Source organism: Triturus cristatus, chromosome 7 (genome assembly GCF_964204655.1).
Source record: "Triturus cristatus chromosome 7, aTriCri1.1, whole genome shotgun sequence".
In the NCBI taxonomy this organism is placed as follows: domain Eukaryota; kingdom Metazoa; phylum Chordata; class Amphibia; order Caudata; family Salamandridae; genus Triturus; species Triturus cristatus.
In genome coordinates this window covers 132,261,859-132,287,354 of record NC_140590.1, presented here as the reverse complement: position 1 = coordinate 132,287,354, position 25,496 = coordinate 132,261,859, and the positions used below count along the sequence as shown (strand labels likewise).

General features: G+C 43.9%; 1 long non-coding RNA gene across 1 annotated transcript in view; it reads left to right on the top strand.

The window, feature by feature from the left end:
* The window catches only part of LOC146809022 (uncharacterized), a 61,610-nt gene that overhangs the window by 5,253 nt on the left and 30,861 nt on the right, over positions 1–25,496 (top strand). The window contains exon 2 of the long non-coding RNA XR_014965518.1: positions 1,028–1,120. This is a non-coding gene — a long non-coding RNA (uncharacterized LOC146809022). The remainder of the gene's footprint in view (positions 1–1,027; positions 1,121–25,496) is intronic.

The window sequence follows — 25,496 nt, the reverse complement described above, 5'->3', positions numbered from 1 at the left end:
TCCTACTTGAATTATCAGCAGCATTTGATACCGTACATCACTTACCTTTACTTCAGACATTCCAGACCCACACTTGTATTAATGGCCCAGTCCTACCTGCAGCAACGCTCTCAACAAATAAAACAATTGTCTCTCCAAGCCTGCACTATTACCACAAGGTGTACCAAAATGTTGTCTCCTCTCGCCAGCCCCTTTTAATCTCTTCATGGAACCCCTCACAAATATACAAAACCAAGCTGGGATTAAATATTACCTAATTGCTGAAGACACACAACTCTACTACAAAATAAAATCACCAAGCGATATCCAGCTTCTTAATAGCACACTTGTCAAGATTCAATCTTGGCTAAACACCAACCATGTTAAGCTGAAACCCAACAAAACTGAACTACTACTCCTCTCCCCAAAAAAACAAACCCTTACCTATCCAAGAAAGGCTCAAGAATTTAGACATACTAAACTCTTCTCTCACACTGTACAACTCTGTAAAATCATTGGGTACCACCCTGGACAAAAAAGTCAATGAAGGAGCACATCAATAATTCAGCCAAAGGAGGGCTCTTCACACTAGAACACATCAAGAAAATCAAACCGTTTATACCCCTTGACGATCTTAAAACAGTAGTCTAATCTCTAATCCTCTCGAAACTTGACTACTGCAATACCATCTTCACAGGACCTCCAAACAGTGATCTTGTGCCCCTAAGAGCAATTCTCAATGCGGCTGCCAGGCTCATCACAGGAATCAAATGATATGATTACATATCACCTGCCCTTAAGAGTGATTTAAGGCTTGACTGGTATTTTAATGAGATGTGAGCATCATAGTTTTGAAAAGCTGCCATCTGTAAAAGTCTCCAGATTTTTGTAAAAGCCGTCAGTTTTCTTATTCTGAATGCTCAATATATGCTACTTTCCTCTGTTGCTATGCTTCATCAGAAAGTGATTGCCCAGCTTTTACTATTTAATTTTCAATGACTTTCTCATACGTACACAATACTCATCTCAGCCTATTTTCTTTTCTTAGGGATTCGCCAACGCGTTCGCCCAGTGAGGAGAGGAACAATCGCTCACACCACACATCAGGATTCATGAATCACCCCTTGATGAAAGTGCACAAGTAAGCTGTGTTGCTTTCTTTTGTAAACAGTGTTTAGTTTGCAAGATAAGTGCCAGGGCCTAAGATATTTCTTAGGAGGCCATTGCAATTTGCATAAACTTACTGTCCCTGCCAGCACTGCCAATACCAGTGACACCAACTTACCATGATAGCCATACATACTTTGGGGCAAATTTATCGAAGCAGTGTGTCACTTTTGCACCACACAACGGGGTGCAAAAGTCATGCAACTCTTGAGTTTGATTTATCAAGCCACGAAAGTCCACCTTGTGTGGCTCTGTAAATCTAGAGAAACGCACCTCAGTGGAAATCACGATGTTGCGTTACTCTAATTAAGAGAGGCATTCCATGGGTGGAGCGTGGGTGTTCCTACTAGGGGTGAGTGGAGTTCGCGGAGTTGCACTACGCGGAATCCTACAAGTTGCATGAAAACTCAGTGGAATTCCGTGGAGTTCTGCTCCACCCTGATGCAGACAGTGATTTGCTTTATTACACTCTAATTGATTAATGGTTTTCCTGCTGCCTCCATTATTGTCAGCAGAGTTTGATGAATAAATCTGACAAACATAATCCCAGCCCTTTGCTATTAAACTCAGGGCCTCATAACAACCTTGAACCTGCTATTAAACTATGGGGCACTATTCTTACCCGCGTGCAGTCGAGAACTCAATACCGCCCCCTGTCCCCCTTCTTTTCACGTTCCCTCCCCGCTCTGCATGACCAAGAAGGGCCTGGGAGCTTCAACTCTGTGAGCTGAGCGCTGGAGGGGAATAGCAAAACCCAATTATGATGAGAGGGAAGGGAGCAGAAACCGTGGGTGAAGCTCACCTGGCAGAGCGAGTGAGTGATCTGGTGGGGGGTGTTGGCACAACTATTTTGCAGCTTTTACCCCCACCCAGGCAAGTTCTAGCCCCACCGTGCTCAGGTGCTTTCTGGGCTACGAGCTGCCGGCACACTTCGATTCCTTTCTGTTGGGCTCCCAAAAGCTGCAACTCCTCACACTCTGGTGGTCCAAATATTCAGCTGTGCCAAAGCCCCTGGCCAACCTGGTCCAGGAAGGGCCAGGCTGGGAGCAACATTCCGCTTATCAAGTTCTGCACAGATCTTCACGTGCTGCTGCAACTCTCCTGTGGCCTCCACCACCACCCCGACAGCTGTAGACTGCAGGGCTCTTTAGCGTCATTTTGGTTACAGCTTGCGTGGGCTCTTCAGATTCTATGTGTTTGCCATAAAGATTTATCCAACAGTTCCAGACTGCAATCGACACTGGTGGGAGCAATTCTAATGCTTTGGGGTCACTGGAGATAACAGGATTACTGCTGCTTCTAGTGGAGGCACCTGGGTATCAAATCTAAAACTATCGGGGGGGGGGGGGGAACGCCGCTCTGCAGCGGTTTGCAGAGTTTTCCCAGAACTCTGCATTCCAAGGAGAGCACAGAGTGTCAAAAACTCTACACTCTGCCAACGTAGCAGAGTTCACTGGTCACCCCTAGTTCCCATGCATCCATCCATTGATTTTGGCACATCTCAGATTTATCAACAATAGTAAACCTGGAAATGCATCCAAATGCTACGCATGTTTATTTCTCCTCTTTTTTTCTTCTCTCTATGTGTGCTGCATTCTCCAGCACACATAGATAAATGGAAAATGCCTCAGGGAATTGTTTTTGTGCGGGAAGGTCTCCCTTCCAACACAAAATAATCCAACTAGCAATGCAGGCACCCTAGTACTGTCGTGCAAGAGCACCTGTGTTGGTGCTAGGCAGCCAAAAGGGCAGCAGCACAAGGATAGGACAGGAATTTGCCGTATTATGTTAAATACAGTGTATTCCTGCCTTTTTACGCAGCGCAGCAAGGTGGCTTGCTGAGCTGCATGAAAGCTACATAAATATGCCCCACAGACTATAATAGGTGACCCAAAGCTGTATGAAGGGCCTAAGCGCCATGGTATTACAACTTATGTAATTGTATATTGAATTGTGAACTCTTTGCTCATGCGCTTTGTTTTAAAAAATAGTCTGACAGAACCACTATGAGGTGGACTGTCATAAAATATGTGCCGGTGTTACTAAATAGGTACTGGTGCTGAGCACCGGCAAACACTGGCACAAATTAGAACACTGGTTGAAACCCTAAAAGATACCATGCAACGCTAGTATGAAACATTGTTCAGAAGAGGGTGCTGCTGAGTCATATCCGATGTAAGAATCAATGGATTTCTGCTGATTTCTTGCAAAACAGCCAAAGTAAAAAACATGCAAGGTTGAAAAATGAACTGATGTTCCAGTAATAACAGAACGAGAGAAGTGAACATAACATGAATAAGCGGCTCTAAAGCACTAGAATCATTTCTTGGCAGCACTTTCATAGTTTTATTTAGAATACTTTGATATTTCAGGTTAAACTCTACTTCAAAAAGAATCTTTTCTCCTACTCCTCGGCCACTTGCCACTCCCGCCCACTGCGTGCAACATCAAGAGGTGTTTCTTTCAGCCTCGTTGGGCCTCATCAGCGGGTAACCGCTGTCAACTTGGCAACGGACCGGTCCAATGTTTGGCACTGCCAGGGTCAATTTTCTTCTAAGTATCAATAAAAAATGTATCCTCTTTGGGAAAGAGAAAACACTGCATCACAAGCATCTGTCGCCATCTACAAATCGCCTGCATGATGCATAAAGTCCTCCACCACAATACCCCTAGATATTTTGTCCAGAAGCTTAAACTCTCTGGGGGCTCCAGATCAACCAATCCTTCTCTGGGATTACCCCAAGAATTTGGAACACATTACCTTCTGAAGTCAGAACGAATCCCTCGATCATATCCTTCAAGAAAGAAGTCAAAGAACTCCTTATGTACAAATTTCTCTCCTAGATCCCAAGACTCTAGTCTCCTAAGTCTCTCACATGACTATTTATCACTGTGAACCTTAGTGCGTTCATCCTAGCAGTCCCGACACTCCCCCTCTACTTCCCAACATTGTCTGGTACTTTCCGTTGCCTGAATTATATGATACTACAATGGATTAGTGATGGAACTTTGATATTCAGTTGTTATTAAATTTGCGGTGAATTTGATATTACTTTATCTACTACTGTGTAATTGTAAACCACTCTGATACCCGCAAGAGTATGTCTCTAAGTGCCAATACGTTAACAAACAGGGATACTTTTAAAAATAAATGTATTAGGTTTTGTGAGTGGGACACTTAAAAACTGTGGGGCGGCGGGGCACCAGTGCACTCTGCCTCCCACCTTGTAAAGAGTTTTCCCTCTATATGAAGGCCAGGGAAGTCACAAGGAAGGAGCAAGGGAGCATTATACCACAGGCCCTGCATTTTCTGGGCCCCGCTTTCGCCCAGCTACATTTACTTATACATGTTTAATTCCAAGCTGCCTTGCACCTTCAATAACAATGAGGCTGCTTATGTGACCAGACACCATGATGGCACCAGATACTATAATTTTCCTCGCCCTGGAGTACGTTATTTTTAATACTTAGGAAAAGGTGCTTATAGCACCTGACAAAAACAGGAGATGCTTCTGGGCCATGCATTACATTTTGGCACCTATTATTATTCAGCACCACAATATTCTGACAAGTCCCCCAGTTCCTGGACCCTTGGTGATGGTGTTGGTGGTACTTTTCCAAAAGTTGGAAGTAGAAAATTTCTCAAGCTACACTCATTTACGTCTCTGAGGTTATACACAGCAGTGATTGAGACTTTTGGAAAAAATGCAAGTTAAGAGCACCTAGGTTTTATGTAAACTAAAGTAGTTGTACCTGCAGCAAGTGTTGTGACTGTGGGTGAAGCAAGACAAGTGGATTTGCTCTTAGATAAGAAATCTAGCCAGTCTCTGTAAGCTAGTTCTGAATTGTCATATGGTGCCAGATTCTGTGATGATAGCAAAGAAGAGGGTTTACCAAGCAGATTCTGAATGGCTAGTTCCTCTACAGAAGAAAAGTTCGAAAAGGGCTAATTTAAATAATACATGGCAGTAAAAAAAACAATAAGTATGATTCCTCTGGGTGGAGGATCATTTGAAGAGCCAGTCTTGAGGTCCTTCTTGAATTGGATCAGCGACGCTGATTGCCTGAGGTGGAGGGGGCAAGGTGTTCCAGGTGGTAAATGGTGTTTATTGCGCATGCTTTACATCGCAAGCCATTACAACGTGGTCGTTACAACGACCGCGTTGTTACATCGCAAACCATTACATCGCAAGCCGTTACAGCAACTTGCGATAGGGGGCATAAGGAGTTGGATTTACAATCCAATACCTTCCCTGCTGTTGCACAAACTGGAGTAGGAATAGCAAATTATACTATTCCTAAATCCATCGCGCTCCCTACAGCAAGTCGTTATACGAGGCATAGGAGCGAGAACCAAAGAGCATTTGCGTCCTCTGATGCGATGAAACATGGGCACAACTAAGAGTGCAAGAGGAGAGGAACAAACCATGTGACGGGGGATAGTAGACATAAAGTCAAAAGTGAGATGCGTAGAACAAGAGTCAGCAAGTGCCTTGTGCAAGGTCTATTTATTCACTGTGGAGGAAGTCCAAATGGGATTGAACATCAAGTCAATTGAATAACAGACACGCAGTTGCAGTATACACAGTATGAAGGCGATAGATATTAAGGTATGGCAAGTAAAACTGTATATTTTTATAAACCTAATGAGAGGAGATGCCACCCTTTATCACCAACACTCACCCTTCAACTTGAGGCAAGGACGAACTTTCCTTAAGCACTTCAAAATGGAGTAACATTTACTTCAAGCAATGTTGCTGACAAGTGGGAAGAAAGTAAGATCAGTATTTATGATACCACCAACATTTTAGGTCTGGGTAGGCCAAAAGCCAGTGACTACCAAACAGGCCCGGATCTAAGGTTGATTCCCTAGAGCCAACACCTCTATTTTATCTGCATTGAATCTCAAAAGCTTATTGGCCATCCAACTTGCAGCTGAAGCAAGACATTCCTGAAGTTTGAGGGTACATTCAGACTCAATTGTGGGCTGTTGTATTGGGAATTGGCTATCAACAGCGCCGTTTAAGAAATTAAAGCCAAACTAATGAATACAAGCAACAAAAGAGCTGAAATAACTGAACTGAGGCAAAAGAACTCCACAAAGTTCTCAGTAATTCTTAATAAGTCAATGACCAGTTTCTTTAAGTACTTTAATTCACACACAACTAAATACTAAACATAAAACTACAAATGTACACAACGAACACAAGATGTCTCTAGCACCACCTACACTAGAGATCTGTGCCAGAATGTTCACAGTGGGAAGTTCTTCATATTGCACTTGTTACCGAGTTTTCAATGTAATGCCAGTTCCTCTTAGATTTGTCAGAGAGCTCACAATGTAAAACTTCTACCCTAGTGCATTTGTCAAGGACTTCATAATGTAAAGACTGTCTCTCAGACTATTAGTATTGTGGGCTAGATGCTCACAACACACACAAATAACATGTAGAAATCATTGTCAACCTGTGCCTTTTCTTAAAAAGGGAAAAGTCTTTTATTAATGCACACATCTGACTACAATGCCCAAAACTACAAACATTACAATAATTCAGGTGGAGATATAAACAGTAACCCCTCCTAGAGGAACTTCATAATATAACCAGGGTGCAAACTATTTATCTGAAAGAAATATTTCAAGGTGCAACTAAGTCTGTAAATCGAGTCTGTGGAAATTCTGAGGTGTAGTGTGACAGTTTTCACTCCAATGGAATTGCTGTCAAGTTGTTCATGATTGCCATTGTCACCATGTTTAATACTCAATAAACCAAGCCTATTGGCTTTAACATGAACATAAATAAACATGAACTAATAGTCTTTGCCTAGAGAGACCCATCACACATTTTAGAAACCTTAATTCTCCCTCTGGAGATGCCCATCTACTGTCTAAACCAGCAAGGTTTCCATAACCTGAGCGACAACACTGCTGTTTGAGCTAGTAAAACCTGTCCAGGTGCGATTGACAGATTTGACTCCCAATTCCTTTCTTCCAGCTTGACCTTTCCAAAGAGGACGTTCATCATCATATAAGATTGAGAATCTACTTTGAAAGAGCAACATGGAAAAATGAAAGATGGTGAAATTAAGAAAGATGAACCTGACACTTTTGGGAATAGCCCGGCGTGCTTAGCATACCATGATTGTATTGGACAGTGCCATGCATGGGCTTCCAGAACCTATGATGTTTTAGCAAAACTATATGAAAGTTGTACTGCAAAATGCTCCTCACCTTCCAGTACAAAGACTATGCTTTAAGGCTTTTCCCACTTTGTATGGGGGCTGTACATGCAGCATACATGCAACGTTTAAAAAACGAGGAGAAATCAAAACATATCCTCATCGTTATGCCTGCCTCGAGAAGTTGGAGATGTTGGTGAAAATACCTCTTTACCAATGTTTATAGATGGGCATTTGGTTCAAAACTCATGGACGGTTGCATTGGAACGCCCATGCACAACCCATGGTACGCCCACTTGATGCAAAATACCACAAAGCGTTGCATGGCGAAACTTTACATTAGCATGGCATACTATACAACGCAAGTCAGAATTTGCGTTGGATAATAAATCCCACCCTAATACTTTACGCTCTGTATGCATCACACAGTTTTAGTAACCCTGTGCCTGAGTGTCAGTAAGTATGCGCAGGTATGAGTGAAACATCAGTCCCCCCTTGCTCACCTATGGCTAATGCGACACTCCACATGCCCAGCAACTGGCAATACCAGTATCCAGACGCCCAGCAGTAGGGTCAGCAAGTCACCATATATCCAGTGACAGGTATCGACATGTTAGCAACAACTAAACCCGGCCTCCTCACATAAACAATACTATATATATATTTTATTTTGATTAATTAAATCATTACAATGTGTATAAAAACATTAATCAGACATTTTGTGCTGCGCTGTTTCCATCGCGATCAATGAAAGTATAACAGTTATATATTAATATTTAGATAAAAGTTCCCTTCGGGAACAAGGTAGCAGTCATGTGTGAACTAATACAAAGTGGCTTTATATCATTATGACATTTAAATAAAAGTTTCCTTCTAAAAACGAGGTAGCCACCAAATAAGAATGAGTGCAAAGTAACGGTAAAGTGCGGACATGTTCGTAGGCCAGTGCAAAATGAAAAACTGTTAAGTTGCTGAGGACTGCGTTGTCCAACAGTTCGTCCATGAATTGGGTGAGTGAGTGAGTGGTTGAATAGAATCGAATTAGATCGAATGAGCTTGTTCCGTGTTGTACTGCCGCAATTTGAGTGTGGGGTTCAGAGTTACAGCGATCAACGACGGGATGTGATGTTTCCTCTTTTCCTCAGCCTCACAGCTTGGCGTTCCGTTTTACTTAACCCCTTGAGTGCCCCGCCCTTTCCACGCCCTGTGCCGGGCGTTTCATTAGCAGGCGGGGTTCATGACGAGATAGTCTCGTCATGGGCACAGCGCAACCGCGCTCTATGACGAGACTATCTCGTCATGGGCACTGAAGGGGTTAAGCAGGGTTCCACTGTTATTAAAGAAGCACAGTCTCAGTATAAAACATGTGTTCTGTGTTGCACGTGGAGTAAAGAGGTGTGCTACTGACTTTGTGAGGTGATTCGATGTAAAACTGAGATAGGAGTCAAAGAGTCACTGAATCAGGACTAGGATGAGTCTACTTCAATAATGTACCATTGCTTTGTCCACCAGTGACTGTCTCCTCATTTTGGTACAGAACCTGAATTTGTTGAGTCACCAGTGGCTGCTTGAACTTACAATATGCAAGATGAACAAAGATCGTGAAAATGATATTTAGGGTTGTGTTTTCCTGGTTCAGTCCCGCAATGATGGCCTGCCTGCAGGACCAGACTCCCACTTTGTTCCACTCAGGCCTCAGTTTTGATCTATGCAGGTTCATCAGTGCTGGGCAGATGCATACGACGTGCCCCAAAGATTTGACTGATTCCCAGCAACCCCTACACAGAACCTTATCTGATGGGTGGCCCCCTAGGGTGTAGATGTTTCAAAAGGTGCCACTCGCCCAGTCTAAGCGCCAAAAATCTCTGTTTTACTTGCACGGAATATGTGCAAGCAAGGTATGGCAATGGAGAGGCCAGCTGGTAAGAGTTGATTACTGCCCATGCATGCTTGCGTTTGGCAAGGATTGCCCGGTCAGACTAATACGAGCACAGTTGGATACGTTTCTTGATCCTTGGTTAGAACGCTTTTTTATTTGGATTAAGGTTCCCCAGTTCACTTGCTGATAGTTCCTGGGTACATTTGTTAAAGAACCAAGAGTGACCCACCAGGGTTGTTGGAGTTGATGTCTGACCATAGCAGGGACTCGGGGGAGCCAACTTTGGCCTGCCTGAACTTGTGACACAGGTTAAGGAAAGCACCTGAACTTTGCATTTCCTAATTAAGGAGGCCTAGCTCTAATCAAATCTGTGCTGCAGATGAGGTTTTTTGGCAACTGAAGCACCTTTTTGTAGATCTTAGTCACGTGTTTAGTGCGGTGCTGAGCTTGCCCAGGGAGATTTCGAAGCCGTATGACAAGGTGGGACCTATTTTAGCTCGCAAAACGTCCAGCATTGGAACTAGGCTTGGACCTGTCAAGCATTTTGCAAAGTTTAAAGAGAACGACTTGAAGAGCCATAGCTTTTATAGCAATTTTGCGGTGATGCTTGACAAGGGTGCCCCTAGAGTCTGTATTTATTCTGAGATATTTATATGTTTTTCCCACCAAATTCTGGAAGTTGTTGTATGTCCTAAAGCCACCTCTGTAACATTTCCTGCCAAATATGACCACTTCGGTTTTCTTTAGATTTACCTCCAAGTTATTTGTGGCGGTGTATACTTGTAATTTATTTAGCAGTCGTTGCAGCCCAACTCTTTTGAGACTGAGGAGAGCAAGGTCATTGGCATGTAGGAGATTGCTGAACTGAGCACCATCGATCCTAGGCGAATGGATATTTATTGAGCCTAGCTCTGCTGAGATGTCGGCTAAGAACAGGTTGAAATTGTATTGTATTGTATTGTATAAAATATTTGTATAGCGCGGCTATCACCCCACGGGTATCCTGGCGCTTAGAGACCTGATGATATAAGGCAAAACAGAACGATTAGGCCGCTAAACAGGAATCTTACTAGCTTTTTCTGGCAAATAGCCAAGTCTTAAGGTTCCTCCTAAACATCAGTAACGAGTCAGCTCGTCTGAGGCTTAGGGGAATTTCATTCCAAAGGCGGGCTGCTGCCGAACCAAAAGCTCTGGCCCCCAGCTTTGTCGAATTCACTCTGGCAACAGACGCCAGGCCTTGGCTGGTGGACCGGAGTAGTCTTTTGGGCGCATACCAAGTAAGCCGTTCTTGTAAGGAAAGCGGGCCTGAGTCGTGTAACGCTCTAAAGACAAAGCATAGAGATTTGAAACTGACTCTATCCTTGATAGGAAGCCAGTGTAGGTCCCTCAGTGCCGACGTCGCGGAAGAGTTGCGCTGTCTTTTGAGGGCCAATTTGGCTGCCATAGACTGGACTCTTTGCAACCCCTGCAAAATGTATTTGGGTGCACCCAAATACAGGGAGTTGCAGTAGTCCAGTCTACTCATGATGATGCTGCGGACCACCAGTGGTCTCACTTCGCTAGATAATAGAGGAAGGATCTGGCGGAGGGCTCTCAATAATGCAAAACATATGCCAATTGTTTTATTGGCCTGGGTTTTCATTTGGAGGGCTTCGTCAAACATGTCTCCCAGGTTGCGAATCGTCCTGGCTGCCACTATGGGAGCATCCTCTGGTCCGAACCTAAATTCACCCATTAGTTGCCTGGACAGTTTCGCTGCACCACAGTACAGCAGCTCTGTTTTCCCCGCATTAAGCTGAAGGGAATTAGCTCCTAGCCAGTCTGAGATCTGCCCCATACACGCCTGAAAGGAACTCATGGATACCGCATGCTTTCCTTTGGTGGAGAATAACAATTGAATGTCATCGGCGTAGTTGACAACGTCAATCCCGAAAGATTTTATGATGGGGATCAAGGGGCTAAGATAGACATTAAAAAGGATCGGGCTGATTGCTGAGCCCTGGGGTACTCCAGAGCATACTGGAGACCAGGAGGAGAGATATGGCACCATACTGACCGCCTGCTGTCGGCCTGACAGATAAGATTGAAACCATTTCAGGGCACATCCCCTCACTCTAATGCTCTCTAGTCTTGCCACCAATACCGCATGATTAACCATGTCAAATGCGGCCGACATGTCCAGTAGGACCAACACTGAAGAGGTCCCACTGTCGGCTCGCATTCTCAACTTGTCCATTACTGTAATCAAAGCGGTCTACGTCCCGTGCCCTGGACGGAACCCAAACTGGTCCCTGTCCAGGAGAAGATTCTCCTCTAAATAGCATGACAGGGACCTGTTGACCAGCTTTTCCAAGATTTTAATAGGAAAAGGCAACAGGGATATGGGGCGGAAACTAACTGGCAGCGAAGGGTCCAGAGATGGCTTCTTCAACAGGGGAGTCACCATCGCTTGTTTCCAGGCATCTGGTACCGCTCCTTCTTTCAAGGATTGGCAACATATGAGCCGTAAGGCCGGAAAAAGGATGGGGCCGTACTCCTTCCAGATTTTATGAGGAAGGGGGTCAAGAGGTGATCCAGATGATACCTCCTGTGCTAAACTATTGAAGAGATCGTCTGTGAGGGGTTGGAAATGTTCCAGTGAGGTGATAGATCTGTCATCCTTAATAATTGGTGTTGATCCCTTAGATACAGGGGAGCTAACACACATCCCTGTTTGACTCCCCTCAACATCTGTATTTTTCGAGCTAGATGAGAGCCAGTGCCAAACTTAACTTGGATCTAGGTGTTAGTGTGCAACTGGAAGATTGGCTCCAGAAGTTTGATTGGTATTCCCCATTTCGTTAACTTAGCCCAAATGGCCTCCCTTGGCACCCAGTCGAAAGCTGCTTTGAAATCCACAAAGCTGCAAAAAAGCGCCGTAGAGGAGACATTCACTTTAAGGCTAGAAGATTGGACAATGTACCTGAATTAGCCACAAAGCCTGTTTGATTTTTTGGGATCATTCCTTTTGAGTCGGCCCAACATCGCAGATCTTCGAGTATGAGACTGGCAAAATCCTTCGCCTCATTGTCCAATAAGGCTATCAGCCTGTAGTTGCTTGGAGATGAACGAGAGCCAGACTTGTGAATTGGGTGAATTATCGCCTCGCGCCATTTGTCTGGTATAGTTGAGCTCCGTAAGGTGTAATCGAAGAGGTTCACTAACTGTCTGGACCAAAAAGGAAGGTTCGATTTAAACAGGGCCTGTGGCAGGCTGTTTGGTCCGGGGGCTCTGTCGGATCTTGCTTTGGTTAGTGTTTGGACCAGCCTTGTTGGAGTGATGGAGATTTCCTCACTTGGATGTTGCTGCGTGTCTTGCAAATGGACCAAACACTCCCTGTGAATGGCTTTAGATTGTGTAACATTGTTAATCGGTGTAGATTCAATTCTCTCATCCGCTTATAAGTGTCCTGTCAGGAATGTTACCCATTCTTGCTGTGAGATGTTTGTACTCCCCTGACTGGTATTTCCATTAGTTTACCTGTTTACTATCTCCCAAGCTTTTCTTCGGTTCCGGCTCTTACCTGCACAATAAAGAGTACACCAAAGGTGGTGTTTGTCGTTTTTGTATGCCCGTCTGGAATTATTTTATGCAATTTTGTAGTCGGTCAATAGCTCTTTGAATTCGGGATACCTCCTAGCTGCCATGAGGGTGGCATTTCCAGTTTTCTTTAGCGCCATTGTTTGAGTCGAGATAGGGTTCTGTTTGTTACTTGGGTTGACACGATGTAGTTGGAATTGATCTAAAAGTTGACAGCAAAAATGTATCCAGTCGGTTATTGGAGAGGCTGTCCACGGATTGCGACATATGATAAGTTGCTCGCACTCTTTCATGATCTTTGCACTGATGTCATCATTCCATCTTAAATGATTTCGCTTTTCAGAGTGGACTCCTATATATGTAATTTTAGCTGGGTCGTGATAAAGTAAATTCGGAGTGACGGTAACAACTTGTGTGCAGTGATCACCCTTGTAACGCACTATTATGCTGTAGTTTTCCATGTATGAAAACAGGTCTGAGTTGCAGATAGTGTAGTCTAGGTAAGAGCGCTTTCGGACGTTTGTCCATGAACAGTTTGAGGGATGTCCTGTGGAAATCTGCTGTTCATTACAATGAAACCGGCACTGTAAAGTTGTAGGCCCCAGTGTTCCCCTAGGCTGCAACCCATTTGGAGTTTAGGTTTAACCTGTGTCTTCAATTTGGTGGGGGAATAAAAGGAGACTTTCTCAGTCCTCCGGGGTCTCTTGAAAGAGGTTGGTGATGAAGTCTCCCATATGAAGACAATCTGCGTGTGGAAAATCCCTGAGCAGGTCCCACAGAACTGTGAATGGTCGGTTTAACTGAGACCTTTTTGCTCGAACGCTCAGATTATTGTAGGCATTGAGAAACAACAGAGGGCGCTGCTGTCTCCATGGATTAATTTTGACTCCAAGCAACCAATTCTCCTCATAGTGTAGTGGTTCAATAGTACCTTGTAGGCTACATGAAGTATATATAGACAGTTCCCCCCTCCCCCCCCCCTTGGCTGGACGAATTTCCGATCCCTTACAGCTGATTTCCAGTGTTCAATGTATCCAGTTAAGGGATAGTTTTGAGTAGTCCATGTTTCCTGGAAGTCAAGAAAGTTGTGTCTGGAGAAAAAAAATTGTGTTGAAGGCTGAGGGGGGCTGCAGCTGCAGGTTAGTTGGAATTGTAAGTTGTAATTGAGGCTCTCTGTATTTGACAGCTTCCTTTTGCTTTTGTTGTTTGGGTTGCTGTTCGTCAGGTCAGGCTGAGCTTTTGTTGGACAAGACTTCGGCAGCCATCACCAGTCTGGCTCATTATTTGTAGTGAGAGTCGTGGTCCGTGATCTATCTTTTGTGGCTGTGTCCTTGGGCATTTTTTAAGATTGAGTGCCGCTTGTTTCTATCACCATTGAGTGTCCTGCAATTGCTTGGCTGTGTGATTGATACATTTGCCAACGTGACTGGGTAACCTGGTTTGAGATATGGTTGAATTTTTATTCCCCATGACTGGAATATTTCTATGCTGGCTCAGAGGGCTTGAGCCCAGGGCGAAGATTTAAACATCACTAATGTAACTTCTGAGAGTTGTATGCTTCTTGGAGGAAGACATTTGATGTACTCAATATCTCTGGATGCCAATGCATCAAACCCCGGGGTTGCTTTTAGGAATTTAATGATGTTACACCTATTGAGAACATAATGCTGGCCTTTCAACTTATACTCAGGTATAAGTAGTATCTTGGTGTTTTTGGAATCACAGGTAGCTTCCTGTTGCCTATTACCTGGCCAAGCTGGGTCAAATTGTTCTGCTGATGGTCCTGATGTTGTTCAGAATTTGTGCAGACAATTTTCTTGGCGATCAGATTGTTCGATTGAGCGTTTTCCTGATGACCATAGTGTGTTTTTAATTGTTACTTTTAAATGGTTGTCTCCAATATTGGAAACAGTGCTCTGAGATCAGTGGTGTGTAGAATGTAGTACGGGGGTAGTTATTTTGGTTATCAATTTTGTTTCAACTAGCTGTTGACAATTTGTTTTTTCCATTCCTTTCGAGGTCCCTTTCGGTTCTTCAATGATAACCTTGTCATGGAGATTTGGTTGCTGTCTCCTCAGACTAAGGCAGCGGGATTGATGGGCCTGGTAATGTGTGCTTGTGGGCTGATGGTCACTTGGTGTTAAATTCACAGAAATAACTTGCTGTTCATGATTGGAAAAGATCTCTTCATGCAGCCAGTTTTTTGCGGTAGGGGTGGTTGTAGTCTGCATGTGCCGGTTCCCGACCTTCACCTTGTTGATGTTCGAAGCCAGTTTGGCAGGTTTTTATGTTTCATGGGACCTTGTTTTCTGTATTCACTGTTGCCCCTCTCTCTCTGGACTGGAGCTTGGAACTTGCTCGATGTTTAATGTTGGTGAACAATGAATACAACTTAAGAGTTTCAGCTGTAGTTTCTGTTGTTAGTTTCTTTACTTGCGCTGTTGTTTCTTTTCTCTCTTACTGAGCGGGCAGGGTTATTGTGTGTTGATTTTAGAGTGTTGTGAGTCCGGCTGGGGCGACGTGGGAACCAGCTTTGAGTCAGCTGGGTGGGTTGAGTCGCTCCCATCTTGGGGGCTCTGCAACAATATTGCGGGACTCTTGTCCGTAAGTGTTGAAGTTTGACCTTTTTGGGTAAAATTTGATGCTGCATGGACAGTTACCACGCAGCTCCCTGTCAGTTAGTGGCCTGCAGGCACCTGTGCTTTTTAGGTCGAGCCTAGAGCTGCGCATGCGCTGCTTGCTCGACTTTTAGTAAAGGGGTAAAAAAAAGTGCTACCAGAGGCTTTTGCTGGCCTCAAGCTTGCGTGCACGTGCGCGTGCAGCCACCATGTGGGTAATTAACTTTCGCGCATGTCTTGGCCCCCACTGTTCTCCTCACCTCTTTTGGCTTCACTCTGCCATCTGGCTTTCCTCACGGCACCCCTCTGCCCCACTCCCACCACCGAGCGCGTCTCGCGGCCGCTTACCCACCGCCAATGCCAACTGTGTGTGATGCCCAAAGCACTTCTGGGAGGCCACAAACCCCAGCATCCTATATCCCGGCTCCTTAACCTCCCCCTGTCCTCCGTCGCAAGAAGCGCCTTGTAAACCTAGTGCCATTCATCCCGCGCCATCGTGCTCCGTAGCAGTGCGTGTGTTTAATGTCTCTCTGCCTCGTGTTTTGTGCATCTGTTTAAGTGTGTGCAATTATGCACGTGTTGACAGGTCTTACTTATGCATAGTCGCACTGCAGATTTTCACACAGTCAGTTGCAAAATGACGGTCGCTACAGAAATGATAACGGGCTCAGGATAATCCTTGTGAAAATGAGCCCCCCCGGCCACCGCGCCCTCGGGGAGGCAGCGGGGTGGTGACTCATCTCTCCTGCGCTAAACGTGCAGATATTTTACACTATGTCACATATATATTTTTTGTGAAGGACATCCCACCCCAGGTCTTTAATCCCTGGGTTTCACCTCACAGCTGAAATGCGGACACAATCGGTGGGCGCTAAAATGTGCTCAGACTAGAGCCCTTTGATCGAATGGTTGGGAGGGAGGCTCCATCGGTACACGCCTCCTCATAGCTCCAGGACAGACATTGAGGTGAACCATGCTTATTGTTCTCCTTCTCTGCAGACTTCATTCGCTTACCCCCCTCCACCCCCACACAGACAGGGAAAAGCCTTTTAAAGGTTATTTTTAAAATTATTTAAATAAAATGTAGATAACGAGCTTCCCTGAAAGTCCAGAAATGAAATGATCGGTTTAAAACCAATGTAATCTTTATCATCACGCCACCTCTTGGCGCGGGTTACTATTTAAACACTGGACACTTCGCATATTAACAAGTTATCCCTGCACGCAGAAGTGTACGTGCATTGACAACACACGTTCCTCCCACACACGCACTCTTTCAATGAACACACTTGCATCATGCATGTGAAATCCAGAGTCACAGTAAAGCTCCTGTGTCGCACAACTCAGAAAGCGAGCTTTTTATATCCACCACGCTGTCTCCTTCCGAGGAGATCGGTTCCAGGGAGAAAACATCTTTGGCAATGTCCAGCACATTTGAGATTTCATTTGCTGGAAGGTCAGTAATTGTGCACAACCTGTGCAGTCCCTAGGGCGATGGACTGAGGTTGTAGGCGCTCACGGCGCTGTGTGCAAGAGGCACGCTCAGAGCTGGCTGGTGCAGAGGGCGCTACATGAGAATGACTTGACTCACCGGGAGCACAGGTCTGGCCTACAAGCAGGGCTTTAAGTAGGATGGGAAAAATGGGGTGGGCTCTCAAAGGGGCGTGGTTGATGTAATTTAGGGCGTGGCTTAAAATCACGCCAGCTAAAATCTGTGTTTAGTCTAGTGTGTTGCCCGACTGGTATTTTGCTGCTTCTGCCATTGCATCCAGATATATGATACAACAAGTAACATTACACCTACAACAAGCAATAATTGTGTCAATCAACAGCTCGTCCACTGATACTGCGTCCCGTTTCAAAGACTGCATGGGCCACATAGGAAAATGGATGCAGGATAACTGTTTAAAGCCCAACGCATCAAAAACGGAAGTCATGCTCTTTGGCCACCCGTCCCTGATATGGTCAGACAGCTGGTGGCAGAATCATATGGGTCCCCTTCAAACACCTGCAAACAAAGTAAACAAGCATTGGTATAGCCAATAGGTCTCACTTTTGGGACCTTGTAAGTATTTAGTTATGCAACACAATATCCTCGGTGCAACAACATCAACTGTTGCATGGCTAAACACTTATAAGGTCCCAAATGCAAGACCTATTGGCTATGCCAATGCTTGTTTTGTTTGTTGTAACTAAGTCTGATCCGGTCCAATTGGGTTGCTTCTGTTCCTGGCTCTTACCATCCATACCTAGACCTCCTGTCAGGTGATTTACTTCGTCTAGGACACAGTTTAGGAACATCAGAAGAGTTGATAAACTGTCAATGATGGGTGAGCAGTAGCACAGCGACATGACCAGATTTGAGGCTGATTGGGCCCTAATTATTAGGTTGTTTAGTTTCTCAAGCTTACTGTTGACGCGTGCCGTAAACAGGGCTAGGATGTTCAGAAGGTCCACTTGTATGTCTAGTTTACCTAAATAGTAATTTAAAGCCTTGACTGTTTTTTAGAGTGTTTGCAGCAGTTGTGGCCATGCTGCTGACATTGAAGAGGAAATGGGGTCCTTTGTGCTAGGTTTGTGTTTCTGGTTAGAGGGTTGGGCTGTGTCATAAAGGAAAAAAGGTAACTTCAAAAGTGATTGATGTTTTAAGTCGGTGCCCACTTGCTTTAAAGAGGCAGAAGCTGTGCCCAGGTTGCGAGGGATTAGAGGCAAAAGTGAATTTGATTGTCCCCTTCGGTGATCTGGCCCATTGAGCGGCAGGAAGGCTAGATGTGTCGGTGCTGGTTGAGAATAGTTTTAATTTAACTGGGGAGCTTGGAACGCAGGTATTGTTGGGACTCCGTGTTAGACTGATCTGTTTGTCGCAATGGATCGTTGGCCCGATGGCTTTGCTCCAAAATTGTTTATTTGACGATTGTGGTCGAAGATTGTCCTGAGAAAGGGGTGGTGTGGGTTGAGGCTCTAAATATGTCCCCATCGGTTGGTCTGATGGGAATTTTCGGTTTTCCACAACTGGGCTACCAGTAGGGGCAACCTACAGTGGCCTGATTCTATTGTTTGGGACATATGGACGATAGCCGTGGTTGTTACCTGCTGTGATCTTCCCTTAGGTGCCTCTAGCCCAGGAAAGGGGGAAGTGCACCTTACCCCACCTGGTATTCTTTTGAAGTAATCTAGCAGTGTATAGAGCCATGCTCCCGGTTTCTAGCACAGTTGGGAGCAGGTGCAGATGAGGTTGGTATGTGTGGGAGAATCCTGTCCGTAGGTTGTTTAGGAGAGTTTGCTCCATTATCATCCTGCGGCAGTCACCTTGGGGTTTTTTAGCTTAGGGGTTAGGAGTGCCTTCCTTGTTTTTCCAGATTTCATTGCTTTGTTTTGTTGAATTAACCTTAATGGCACCGCACCACCTCCACTTATTATGTGACCTGCCCAGGGGACTGAAGGGGTTCTAAAAGGGATTCAAGGAGCTTCGTAGCCTCTGCCAAAGCATAGTGCCCCAGCTCCTCCTCTACTCCGCTCACTCAGTCGCCTAAGCAAGCACCATCTCTTACTCCGCCGCGAGATGTGGGGAGAGTGACAAGTCCAGGAAGACCAGGGGCGCCCAGTTCACCCAGGCTCTACGATAGAGCTGCAGGCCCAGGGGCAGGATCCGAAGCAGTGAGCTTCCCGGGGGAGGGGGAAGGGTGGGAAATTCAGGCCTGGCAGCAAGCGGGGCACACCGGAGAGCACCCACAGGCTGCACATAGCGCTAGCCAGGCCACCTCTGCGGGTCTCCTGGGTGGCATGCGCTTAGCGGCAGCTAGCTGGAGCTGCCACGCTTGCACTCCGCCCCTCCTCCTCTCCCTGGGGCATATTATCAAGACTGGTGATACAATTATCGCCCCTTTAGCGGCAGAAAACTGCCACTAAAACGGCGATAATGGGCTTGATAATATGCTCTATGGAATTCCAACTGAAGCGCAGGTTAGATGTCCTTCACATCTAACATGGGCTTCAATAGAGCATATTATCAAGCCCATTATCGCCGTTTTAGCGGCAGTTTTCTGCCGCTAAAGCGGCGATAATTTTATCACCTGGCTTGATGATATGCCCCCCTGTCTTCAGCAGCTGGCGACCAGCCTCTGCAAAGTAGATGCCGCAAGGTAGATGCCAGGCCCCGATACTGGGTGCCCGCAAATGATGCCGGCGGTGCAGTTCCCACGGCCTGCGGTCCGCCGGCAGTTCACAGCAGTGTTGGCAGTATCGAGCCTGCACATATCTCTGCGCCTCGGCTCTCTGCCTCTTGCACAGCGCTCACCGCTCAGCACGCGTGCGTCACTTCGGGCGTTTGGTATTCGGAGATCCCTGCAACACAGACACCCTTGCACCTTTGCAGTTTTATATAGCACACTCTCAACCCGAAGGAATCAGAACACTTTATGTGACCACTAGTTACATTACAGATGGGCACATTCATTTTTAGGCACGGGGAGATTACGGGATTTTGCCCTGAGTCACAGGATGCTTGAGCCTCCTGCCAGACTCGAACTTGGTTCCCCAGTTTCAAAGTCAGCCGCTATAGCCATTAAGCTGCGCCATGTCTTTGTAACTATACCCCATGGGTTTTTTCGCCAGAAATATAAAAGGCTGCCTCAGTTTTATGATCTGAAATCAATATTATATGCACGTGTTTATTTAGGTATTCTGACAGTAATGCATGTATTAGGCATGCCCTAACACCAGTATTCAAGATTGATTCAAGCAGTTCCAACCATCATCTCTCGTAAAAATATATTTACATCTACCGCCTTCAAAAATATTAAACCAAGCATTAGACAAGTACATCGTTCAAGGTGTAATGAGTGACAGACCGCTACACATGTTACTCTTGGGAATTGTAAGCTGAACAATTTCAAATGAAGCATGTTTTACTCAACTCATTTGCATACGAGCACCCAGAATACTCTGCGCAGAGCACTTTGCTTTTGTACAGTAGCAACTATAAAGGCATGCTTGTAATTCTCTCAGTGGGTGTCTAGGGAAGGTAGGGGTTGTTTTTTCGTGAGACTTACTGAAAGTTAAGATCAGCTATTGGGCTCGGAAAGATTCACAATAACTTTAGTGCGTAATTGTGGGGAACATTGCAGGTTTGTGCTATTGAACATAAGCCTGTCTTTATGTGTTGAAAAGGGTCTCCATCTCTTAAGCGGCTTATCTGCTGCTTGCTGCTGTTCTTCAGTGTGGATGTTTCAGCAGGTGGTTCTTCTGCTACAGGAAAGGTCTCACTGCGGGGAGCACCAGAAAACGGTGTCTTATGGCCGTGGGTGGCCTACAGGCTGTATAATGAGTGTCACTGCTCCACTTCCTCACCTGTTAACATATTTATGTTATGTCTTCTCGCTTGCCCTCCTAGGCTATTTTCTATATTTGGACAAGACACGAATGGACAAACATAGGAAAAGCAGGTTTTAAAAAGGGACAGAGAAAATTCCTCTACTTTAACATTTTAACATTTTCTACTTTCACAATTCACCATTTTGTTCTGAAGCATCCCCTATGGAGAATTCTTGAGCATGCGAAAGATCTGCAGCTCAGAAAGGGATTTAACATTATGCCAGGAAGATGCTACCAGCAGATTCCTTGAGTGGGGGTATGATGCGAAAACTGTGCACAGTGCTAGGGTCAAAGCTCATATCCAATCTAGGGAAGCTATGCTTGCTCCGGCCTCAACAACATTAGATGAATCACTACTTTTAGCCGGCCGGAGAGACATATCAGATCCATTATTAATAAACAGTGGCCCATTGTTTATACAGATATAACGTTAAATCAAGTTCTCCCAAAAAAACCTACCCCCGCCTTCAGGCGAGCGCCGTCAATGAGGGACACATTGGTCAAAGATACTCCTGAAGGAGTGAACAAAACAAACTGGTTGCCCTCAAAAGAAGGCTTTTACAAATGCAGCACATGCAGAGCATGCAAGCTTGGAATTAACACCATCAAATACAAGTTGGCTTTCAGTGAGGTATTCATGTACATTAAGGGGCATCACACCTGCAGAACAGACCATGTGGGAAGCACAAAATTACCAGTGTACACCAGAATACTACAACACCTCAGGGCTATAGTTCATTCAGACCCAACCTATCCTTTGGCAAGCCATTTTAAATTGGTACATGACAACAAGCTTGATGACTTGAGATATTATGTCATGGGGTGGGACCGATTTTAAGAAGGGGACGTAATAGGGAGAGACTGTTGAGGCAACTCGAATCATAGTTTATCCTTACACTAGATTCGAAAATACCCAATGGGCTTAACACCAGTGAAGACCTGCACAATTTTTTAGAAGCACGCACTGTTTTATAAACTCTCCATGAAATTCTATGAGTTTAGTATATTTGGTCAACTGATGTGTCTGCAGCACAATAACATCAATATATAATGTTGGAACGTTTTAAGTATAATGTTTAGATCTAGCCTTATGTAACAAAAATAATTTGTAACAGGAGAGTAATGAAGAAAAGCATACAGATAAGATATTCTGATAATGAAACTAGAATTTGGGAAACCCACAAAGTGAGGTCTTTTATATGAGAGTAAAAGTCACTTTGGCAGTACATGGTTTAAGCGTTCTGCAGGAATATATTTGGCAAAACAATAAGAGATGTTGATTGTATTACATAACTTGCTTCTGCAGCCAAACATTTGTTTTTAACTAAACTCTATTAGCACTTTAATTAAGTAGCACTTTAAGCACTATGCACTTTATGGTGGTTTAAATATAAAAAAACATATATTCAGGCCATCATCTGTTACATTAATCATCAAGTGGCATTACTGTTTTGCACAATATTTAAATCGCATGCACAACATTTTAAGCTACACTATGATACTTAATAGCCTATGATAATATTTATATATATTCATATATATCCTCGAAATCCAACTAATTCGGAAGAATCGTGCTGCTGGACCTTCCGAAAGCAGGAAACGGACACCAACTTGTGCTTAATTACTTTTATTACCCGCAGTAGATGCCGCCATGACGCGTTTCGGGCCCGTAAGCCCTTGATCACATGACATGCCTGTGGCTTTTTTTCTTTTTTTATACAGTGTTAGTGAACCATAGAGCATGAAGACAGACTATGCGATGATGTTGCCACCAAAATCATGACATAAGCATAATGCTTGCAAAACATGCGAACAAAAGGGCCAGTTATATGTTTAAATTCCAACACAATACTGCATGTCCGACATACTTGTTGAGTATAACATGATCCATTATTTGATGCTCAATACGTGCACATAATCAAACGTGACTTTACAAAGAATGCCTAATATGCATCTTGAATGTACCCAACTACCGACTTAAATGCCGTAGGACAGCCTGGGTCACTATTGTGTTACGTATATTAGTCAACTTAATGGTGATCAGTTCCTGTATCAATACAGTAAAAACACTTAAAAAGCAATGTGCCTATATGTCGGATAATTGGAATTTCCAATAGATAAGACCCTGTAGTCTAACATTTCCGCACGTACTAAAATTAGGAGAGAATACATCAAAACATTGTGTTAAAAAAGTTCCAAATATCCTTAATTAAAAAAACATTTAAAACAATATAAAAACACATTGTGAGATGTAACTTTGAACCCTTTCACAGATCCAGAGAGATTAAGTTATTTGGCTCAATGTTGGTGGTAAATTCATTGCTTAATTAGGTCCACAAGATAAAGTGCTCAGTATAAGTATAAAACCCCGAATAAAGTGCACATGTGCTTACAAGTGTTATGACAAACCATTAATATCAATAATGATGATTAGAGTAATGGTAAAATCTTACAAAAAGAGGGGAAGAAAAAGAATAAAAAGTCTTAAATGTTTAAAAGAGTTCATTTGTCTTGAAGGGAGTTCAGCTGGTGGAATTGAGGCAAGAAACGGAGGTCTATATATTAAAATATTATAAAAACATAAATACGTTGATATAATAAGATAATATAATAATCCAATATGATAAAATCATGAAATTATGGAATGCCTATACCCAGCTTCAGTGAATATGCTAGGAGCTGGATAAATGGATTAAAGCAGTGAGTTCAACTTTTATAATATATATGTTAGGACTCATGTTGCTAAAATCACAGCCAAGTATATAAATCTTCGGTCGTATTAAGACCGTTAGGAAACTTGCTGTCACATTCCAAAATGTATTTGGTTTCTAATTTTCTCAATTGTGCCTCTCTGTTGCCCCCTCTCCTAGGTACAGGTATTGCGTCCACAACGTAGTATTTAAGATCCTGTAATGAATTGTTGTGGACTTCTTTCATATGGCGAGCTACAGGGTATGTGGGATCTGCGTTAGTGACAGCTCTGGCACCTCAGGGCTATAGTTCATTCAGACCCAACCTATCCTTTGGCAAGCCATTTTAAATTGGTACATGACAACAAGCTTGATGACTTGAGATATTATGTCATGGGGTGGGACCGATTTTAAGAAGGGGACGTAATAGGGAGAGACTGTTGAGGCAACTCGAATCATAGTTTATCCTTACACTAGATTCGAAAATACCCAATGGGCTTAACACCAGTGAAGACCTGCACAATTTTTTAGAAGCACGCACTGTTTTATAAACTCTCCATGAAATTCTATGAGTTTAGTATATTTGGTCAACTGATGTGTCTGCAGCACAATAACATCAATATATAATGTTGGAACGTTTTAAGTATAATGTTTAGATCTAGCCTTATGTAACAAAAATAATTTGTAACAGGAGAGTAATGAAGAAAAGCATACAGATAAGATATTCTGATAATGAAACTAGAATTTGGGAAACCCACAAAGTGAGGTCTTTTATATGAGAGTAAAAGTCACTTTGGCAGTACATGGTTTAAGCGTTCTGCAGGAATATATTTGGCAAAACAATAAGAGATGTTGATTGTATTACATAACTTGCTTCTGCAGCCAAACATTTGTTTTTAACTAAACTCTATTAGCACTTTAATTAAGTAGCACTTTAAGCACTATGCACTTTATGGTGGTTTAAATATAAAAAAACATATATTCAGGCCATCATCTGTTACATTAATCATCAAGTGGCATTACTGTTTTGCACAATATTTAAATCGCATGCACAACATTTTAAGCTACACTATGATACTTAATAGCCTATGATAATATTTATATATATTCATATATATATTTATTTATATATTTGTTACACATAGGGGTATACATAAAATGTTTGTAAAAATGATATGATGTCAGAAATCATTATATGGAGAGGCAGCAAGCGCCATATGATATGGAGATATTTTAAACAGATGATGATATTACAAAATATAAATCATGAGTCTGTTTTCTAATTGCAAAATTCAGTAGAGATAATGTTTGGGTCTGTTTTTTTTTGTTTATTGGTAAGTGGGAGTGTTCACGAAGTGATCAGGTAACACATATAGAGGAGAATTAGCGCAGCATGTTTATGTGATCAAGGCCGCTTGAGTGCGGCCGAAATGCACCTGCATGAAGAAACAAAAATAAAGTAATCATTTATTTGCACCTCGATGGGTCCTTGCCAACTTTGCAACTGAAGTTTTTTTCGTGAGGATTGGTTTTGAGATATATATATATATAACGATATGACAGTACAGCGCTTACCTGATGGCCGGGATGGTGCCTTCTGGGAGTCGTGGTCGTTTGGGGGAGGCCGCGTCATGGTGTTTGAGAAACCATTCATCTCAGCTGGGCTTCCACCAATGGGAGCGAAATGGAACATTACTAAAACAGCGGGTGGCAGTTTACGGTGATTGGCATATGATTAAGGCATTTAATGCCGAAACGCGTCATGCCCCCTGTGCAGCAATAAAGTTGTGTTTTCTTGGTCCCCACTATGTCCCTCCGGTTCTTTTCCTGTTGGGGAGGAATCATCATTTGGATATTTTCGCGCCAGCCCTGGGCGCGATTGGGGGACCCGTCTCGTTTGTGGCCGGAGCTACAGGGGCGCTGCTGTTCGTGAGTTCAGCTGTTTCTTCTCCAAGGGATTGGATTGCTCTGGCCCCCGCATCCAGGAGCAGTGGATTATCACTGTGAATGCAGTCCGTGACTGCACGGAGAGGC